Consider the following 8,103-nt stretch of genomic DNA (forward strand, 5'->3'; position numbering starts at 1 on the left):
GGCCATTGTTCTATTGACTCAGTTTTTTTCTCCAAAAGGGTAATTTGGGGGTTTAACCCTCCTATTTATAACATAGGTCTGTTTAACAGCAAATATGCTTTTATTGGGTTGTCCCTCCTGTGTCCAATTATGGTATAATTGGGTATGTAATTGGAATCAGTAGGCTTTTTCCCCTTTTTTAAAAAAATAATTTTTTTTGGCAGTTGCTAATTCTAAAGCCCTGAGCAAGATATTGTATAGTTTACAAAGAAGGGTCAGATGCAGACCATTTGTGCTCTTGAGGGACAACAATAGAAGAAGTGACAGAAGACAACCAGTGATTAATTACTAAATGAGTGATATATACCAGGTGGTCCCAACCTGAGCTTCCCCAGGTTCCCAAGAGTTTTAGAAAGCAGTAATAGGAACAGAGGGGAGGGCTGCCTATGAGCTATTTCCACTACTTCAAAAAGACTAACCCCAAAAGCTCATATTTACCAGAGATTAGATGCACAGGCTAATTAAACTGAAACATCAGGTTTCTTTGCTTGGGGCTAGAATTATATCAACTCAGTGTAGGAACACCAGTTACCCCATGCTGACTGGAAGCTCTGATTGGCAGTTACCTTTGTCTTTGATTAATAAAACATGAGAAAGTGAATTCATTATTACTTGATAAATGTGTTTTGTGTGATAGAAAGTGTTTCGAAGCATGGGATTTGTGAAAAGAGAATAAATATGTTCTCTTTGGGTGAAAAGACTGGGAATCAGTGAAATAAATGGACAATAAGTGACTAGTCTTGAGAGTTTAAGGTCGGCAAAGGCTTTGTGAGGGGCAAGGAAGTAGGGGACTCACTTAAACAGGGTTTTGGAAGATGTGTAGGTTTTATTTATGCAGTGGTTCTAAAAGTGTGGTCTGGACCAACAGCATTGGCCCCATCTGGGAACTCATTAAGAATACTAACTCTTGGCCTTTGCCTACTGGGTCGGTAGCTCCGGAGGACCAGTCCTGCGACCTGGCTTGTAACAGGCTTCCAGGGGGTTCTGGTGCATGCTGCAGTTTGAGAACCACAAAGCCCTTTCTTTGTTTTCCCAAGTTTGAGGTGCTAAGAGAACAGTAGATGATTCTGAGAGGTACCTGTTCAGCTTGGAATCTAAGTAGAAACAAAAGAAATTAATATTGAGTAAGTTACTTCTTTCTTCATCTTTCACATTTTCTGATAACATCAGGGGAAAGAGACAGTTTGATTTTAGCTGGTCTTTAACAAGAAACATTCATATTTCTCTCTCTCTTGTTATTTTGGACAAGGAGAATAGAATTCATTCAGTTTCAAAACCTTGGCAGGCAACAGAATTTAACTTGAGTGTGATAATCTAGTTCTCTCTCCCTCACATTTATTTTTACAGTTACCTTCTTTTTTGGCAAGTGATACTGGTTTTCCACTTGCAGAAGCAATATAAAATGATTTTGTTTGTTTTGTTTTATTGGCACTGGGGATTGAACCCAGGGGTTCTCTACCACTGAACCACATTCCCAGCTTTTAAAAAATTTTTTTATTTTTCATTTTGAAGCTGAGCATGGTAGCACATGCCCGAAATCCCAGCAATTTAGAAAACTGAGATGGAAGGATCATAAGTTCAAGGCCAGCCTTGGCGACTTTAGTGTAAAAAAAAAATAGAGCTGGGGATGTAGCCAGTGGTAGAGCACCCCTGGGTTCAATTTCCATCCCCTCCACCCTATCCCCCTCCTGCACACACACATGCAAAAGTATCTCACTAAATTAAACTGCTGAGGTTGGCCATGAATTTAGGATGCTCTAGCCTCAATCTCCCAACTTGCTGGGATTACAAGTAGTATAAACTATTTTAAATTAAAACTTTATTTAGACAAAATGTGATTCAATGTAAAGAAAAAGAGTAAACAATAGTACCAGAGATATGTGGAAATGGAGAACATAACACACTCAAGTTAAATGAACAACATAATGGGAATATATTTGTGAAATATATTTAAGATAACAATTATGTGTGCATGCATATGTGTTTGGTGTTGATGACTGGATGGATAGATTTGTGTTTGCCTTGCTTCACAGTTTTTTTTTTTTTTTTTTTTTGAGAACAGGCCACAAATATATTCCCATTGCAGCAAGGATGAAAACTACCCAAATAGCAAAAGGTATTCTAAGCTACACCCTATGACCCATTTGTGGGAGCAAAACTCAGTGCAACAGAATCTTGCGCAACAAAGGGACCCACATGAAGATTTGGAGTTAGTTATGTCAAAATTCTGTAATATTTCATCTCCTTAAATATAGGAATGCTGAGATGTAATGAGAGCTGGAACACAATCCTTGTAATCTCTTTAGGATGATAAGAAAACAGTCCTTGAATAGGTGACAGTTAACATCTCTAGGTCATAGAGATGCTTTTTATAACTTTATTTGAGTCAAGAAGTGTCAAATTTAATTGGTTTATATATGCACCTTGATGTGTCCTAGCATATTATTGGTAGGATTATTCAGGGGGATATTATACTATATTCCTTTTTTTCTCCCAATATTTTAATTATGGGCAAAGCCTGATTAAAAATAATAGAAAAGGCATCCTCAAAGACAATGTCTCTAAAACTGTGTCAAACTCCATACATAAAACATAGTTTAGCACAGTATGCACACACAAACACGTAGACACACTTTATAACACCTACACAAGGGTTTCATGAAGCAGCTCTTATCCTTATAGCAAGGGACAACAGAGTTTTTATTTTATTCTAGTTCATAAAAAAATAATTTTCCAATCTACCAATGGTCTCATTAGCAGATTGGAAAACACCTCTTTGACTGACAGGTTCTTAACATTTATTGTGCATAAGGTTTACCTACAAGTTTGTTAAAATTCAGTTTCCTGGATTTAGGAATTTCCCTTCTTCCCACCTTCCTCACTGAGATACTGATTCATTGGGTTTGGGATATGACATGGATCTGCAAGTTTTGATAGGCAATCTAAAGAATTATGATGCAGATAGAATTTGGAGCACATTTTGAGAAATACTACTCTAAAGGGAAACAAGAAAAGAATCCTCAAGTGTTAGTATTTGAAAAACATGAATCTTGAGGTCCGAATTTGGAAGATTAATATCCACTGGATATCTACTGGATAAAGTTCAAACGTAGAAGGACATTTAAGGCCCTTCATTGCCTAGTTCCTGCTAAGCTTTTTAGGTACACCTCAACTCTAATCTTGCTGCCCTGATTCAATTCTGTTCCTGTAATCAAACCACATCTGTCTATTCATCATATATAGAGTGCTTTCTGTTATGTGGACTTTTGTTCTTGCAGCATGGCTAAAGAAGTACCTTGATGGATCCTTCTGCACTTGAAAACAATTAAAAATGCTGGATAATAGGATAATAGTATAAAAACTATTTTTTAAAATGTGCTCATTAGCAAGGAAGTTATTAGGGTATCCTCAGAAGTCAAGTACTAAGGAAAGTAAGCAGAGCCATGAAATTGGCTTTTACCTAATAAATGTTTGCTGAACTTGGTGATTTCTCAACTTTGATTTTTTTCATGGCCTCAATCATAGAGCGCAGGAGATGAAGTTCAGACCCTAAGTAAAGTAAGGGTCTAATAGAATCCCTCTCATGGAAAGATGATTTTAAATGGCCATTCCTTAGTGTAAAGGGAAGTTAGTGCATTGAGAAACAAACCTGTCACCTGGCAGATGAAAACAATTGCCTGTCTTAAACATTAAGGCTGAATGGAGGAGCCAAAAAAACAAGAAATCTTCCCTGAGCATTGTAAACACAAGTGCACATCAAATAGCATTGGACTGGTAGTGTTCTCAAGGAGCCTAGAAGAACCAAATATACATCTCCCTTGTGGAAATTTTTCTTCTCACATCTCAAGGAATTCTTCATGATAAAGCTTTAAGAAATGTCAGATCATGATAAAATATATAAGGAAGCAAGGCAACAAGAGTATTGGTTCATTAGAAACAACAGACAGCAGAATAAGACCCATGAAGACTACAGATAGTAAAATTATCAGTATCAGAATATAAAGAAGGTATTTCACTATGTTTTTAGAAAGAAAAAATAAGAATAAAAAATTAAACCATGAGAATGACAAAGTAGATTTTATAAAAAGGATTTTCAGAAATGAAAAATTATGCATTAGATTCAGCTGAGGAGAGAACTGGTAACTTAGAAGAGAATTCTGAAAAAGAGAAACAAGAGATAAAAAATGTGAAAGAGAAGTCAAGTGATCTGTAAAAGGGAATGAGACAATCTGATACATGTTTAATTGATGTTCCAGGAGATGAGGAGAGAAAGAATGATGTGGAGATAATATTTGGATAAGTAGTGGTTGAGCTTTTCTCAGTATTGGTAAAATACCTGTCCACACATTCAAGAAGTGCTGTGAATCTAAATCAAGATAAATAAAAATAAATCCACACTTAGAAGTATCATTAATGAAATTACAGAACACTAAGTCATAGAGAGGATCTTAAAGCAGCCTGAGAATGGGGCTGGGGATACGGCTCAAGCCGTAGCGTGCTTGCTTGGCATGTGCGGGGCGCTGGGTTTGATCCTCAGCACCACATAAAAATAAAACATGTTGTATCCACCGGAAACTAAAAAATAGAGAAATATTAAAAAATTCTCTCTCTCTCTCTCTATATATATATATTTAAAAAGCAGCCTGAGAGAAAGGCAAATTACCTTTAAAGAATGGTAATTATTCCCACAGTTTTCTTCTCAACAGCAATATTAGAAACCAACGAAATATCTTAAATATGCTAACAGAAGATAAGTATGAACCCAGGATTGGATAGGCAATAAAAAATTTTTTTTCAGAAGGAGGAAGAAGTGAAGATGTTTTCAGGTGAATTCAGAGATAATTTGTGACCACCAGACTTCAATAGAGTCAAATTCCAAAGAGTGGACTTGAGGCAGAAAGAAGGTCTGAAATGCTAAAGGGTATAAGACCAAAGAAGTGGTGATAAGTGGATAAAACAAATAAGCATCACCTCTAAAAGACAATAACTGTCTTGATAATTATTTAAAGAATCAGGATAGAACTAAAATATATGATAACAATAGATCTAAATTTGGGAAAGGAAGTGACTGAAATTAAGAATTTATAGACCTAGGTTTTTTGAGGAAAGGAGGATTAAGATGCTGTTCCATTTGGGGTTTTGACACATATCCATGATGACATTTCTTTTCTTTTTTTTAAAACTTTTTTAGTTGTTGACAGACCTTTATTTTATTTATTTTTATGCGGTGCTTAGAATCAAACCCAATGCCTCACTCATGCCGGGCAAGTGCGCTTCCACTGGGTCCCAGCCCCAGCCCCCATGTTGACATTTCTAAGGTAGTGTGTTGGGACAGAGAGGAAATCTTCCCTCAGTCATCACTAGGTTCACAGCTGAGGCCCCTATCACATGAGGCAGATTAATAAGAGATAAGTTTATACATTTTATTTCATGTATGTTTTATATGATATAGGAGCCCTCAGAAATAAGGACCAAAGAAACAAAAAAAACAGGGGAAAATTAGATTTAATGAAAATAGACCATCATGAAGAAGTGTGATTGGACAGAGACAGGTGTGATCTAATGATAAAATAGGTAGATATAGCAAGGCCTGTTTGTCCAGATTTTTCTGTGTCCCTGTGTCTTCAGAGATAAGGGTGCTCCTTTCCTCAGGTTATACAGAAGGTACCTCTAATAAGAGTCTCTTCAGAGGGCTGGGATTGTGGCTCAGGGGTGGAATGCTCCCCAAGCACATGTGAGGCACTGGGTTTGCTCCTCAGCACCATATAAAAATAAATAAAAGGGGGGCTGGGGATGTGGCTCAAGCGGTAGCACGTTCACCTGGCATGCGTGCGGCCCGGGTTCGATCCTCAGCACCACATACCAACAAAGATGTTGTGTCCGCCGAGAACTAAAAAATAAATATTAAAAATTCTCTCTCTGTCTCTCTCTCTCCTCTCTCACTCTCTCTAAAAAATAAATAAATAAATAAATAAAAGGTATTGTGTCCATCTACAACTAAAAAAAAAAAGAGTCTCTTCAGAGGAAGGTCAGATAATTCTTTTTTAAAAAAATTATATGTATTTATGGGGTACAGTATGATATTTCAATACATATATATAATGTGTAGTGATCAAACCAGGATATTTAGCATTTCTGTCACCTGAAATATTTATCATTTCTTCATATTGGGAACATTCAAAGTCTTCTCTTATAGTTATTTTGAAACATACAGTAGATTGTTGTTAACTATAGTCATTCTACTGTTCTATAGAACCCTAGAACTTACTCATCCTATCAAACTCAATTCTGATACCTTTTATCCAGCCTCTTTCTATCCCCTTTTCTCTATGCTTCCTAGTCTCTGGTGACCTCTGTTCTGTTCTCTAACTTCAGTTAAGTCAACTTTTTTTTTTTTTTCCTGGTGCCCAGGGGTGCTGAGGTCATCTTTTTTTTAGCTTTCACATGTGAGTGACAGCCTGTGGGATTGGTCTTTCTGTGATTGAATTCTTTCACTTAATATAATGTACTATAGGCTCATCCATGTAGCTGTTAATGATGACAGTATATTACTTTTTGATGGTTGAATAATATTCCACTGTGCATCTGTACCAGTTTTTCTTTGTCTATTAGTTCATTGATGAATATTTAGGTTGAATGTGGTTCCTGGCTCTTGTGAATAGTGCTGAAGGAAACATGGAAGTGCATATGTATCTTTGATATTCTGATTTTTTCCCCCCTTTGGATATAGTCCTAGTAGTGGGTTTGCTGTATCATATGGTAGTTCTATTTTTAGTTAGTTAGTTTGTTTGCTTTTTGGTGCTGGGAACTGAACCCAGGGCTTCACATGTGCTAAGCTCACACTGTACCATTGAGCTACACCCCCAACCCCCAGCTCCTATTTTTAGGTTTTTTTTTTTGTGTGTGTGTGTGTGTTGTTACTTTTTGAGTAACCTCAGTGCTGTTTTTCATAATGCCCGTACATTCTCACCAAGATCATTTAAGACATCATGTAAGAATTTTCCTTTCTCTGTAACTCATCAGAATTTATCTCTCTCTCTCTCTCTTTTTTTTTTTTTTTTTGAGGCAGTGTCTGGCTGTGTTGCCCAGGCTGGCCTTGAATTCATGGGCTCAAGTGATTCCCTTCCTCATCTTTCCAAGTAGCTGGGACTACAGGCACCTGTCACCATACCCAGCTTACATATTTTGTGATAGCCAGTCTAAGTGGGGTAAGATGAAATCTTGTGGTTTTGATTTGAATTTCCCTGATGATTAGTGATGTTGAACATTTTTCATATGTTTCTTGGACATTTGTATATTTTATTTTTGAGAAATATCTATTCAAATCATTTGCCCACTTTTTAATTGAGTCATTTGTTATTTATTTTATTTATTTTTTGCTGTTGAGTTGTTTGGGTTCCTTATATATTCTAGATATTAATCCCTTGTTGGCTAAATGAATAGTTTACAAATATTTTCTCTCATTCTGTAAGATGTCTCTTCATTCTGTTGATTGTTTCCTTTGGTATACAGAAGCTTTTTTAGTTTGATATAATTCCATTTGTTTATTTTTGCTTTTGTTGTCTGTGCTTTGGGGTCCTATCAAAAAAATATTTGCCCATTTGTACTTATTGCTGAAATATTTGCCCTGTGTGTTCTTCTAGTAATTTCATCATTTCAGGTTTTACATGTAAGTATTTGAATGCCTCTGTATGTGCATATTCAGTTTTCCCAGCACCACTTATTGACACTTTGCTTGGAAACTTGGAGAAAACCAGTTGACTATGCTGTTTTGGCTGCTTTGCCATATGTTTTGAAGTCAGGTATTATGCCTCCAAGCTTGTCCCTCCTGCTCCCCACTGTAGTGGCACTTTGTCCTCCACAGAAAATCTTAACTAAGCTTTTCCAGAAATCTTCACTATAATTGATTTTAGGACTATCAGCAAAAGAGTTCAATGTAGGTAAACTTTGTATTTTCCTGTTGCTCTATTTCACTTCACTGGCCTGAAAGACATCAGCACTCCAGGTGATGAATGCCCCTTTACTATTTTTTCACAAACATCTATCCAGTATAGTAGTTTGTAG

Source organism: Ictidomys tridecemlineatus, chromosome 16 (assembly GCF_052094955.1).
Source record: "Ictidomys tridecemlineatus isolate mIctTri1 chromosome 16, mIctTri1.hap1, whole genome shotgun sequence".
NCBI classification, from domain to species: domain Eukaryota; kingdom Metazoa; phylum Chordata; class Mammalia; order Rodentia; family Sciuridae; genus Ictidomys; species Ictidomys tridecemlineatus.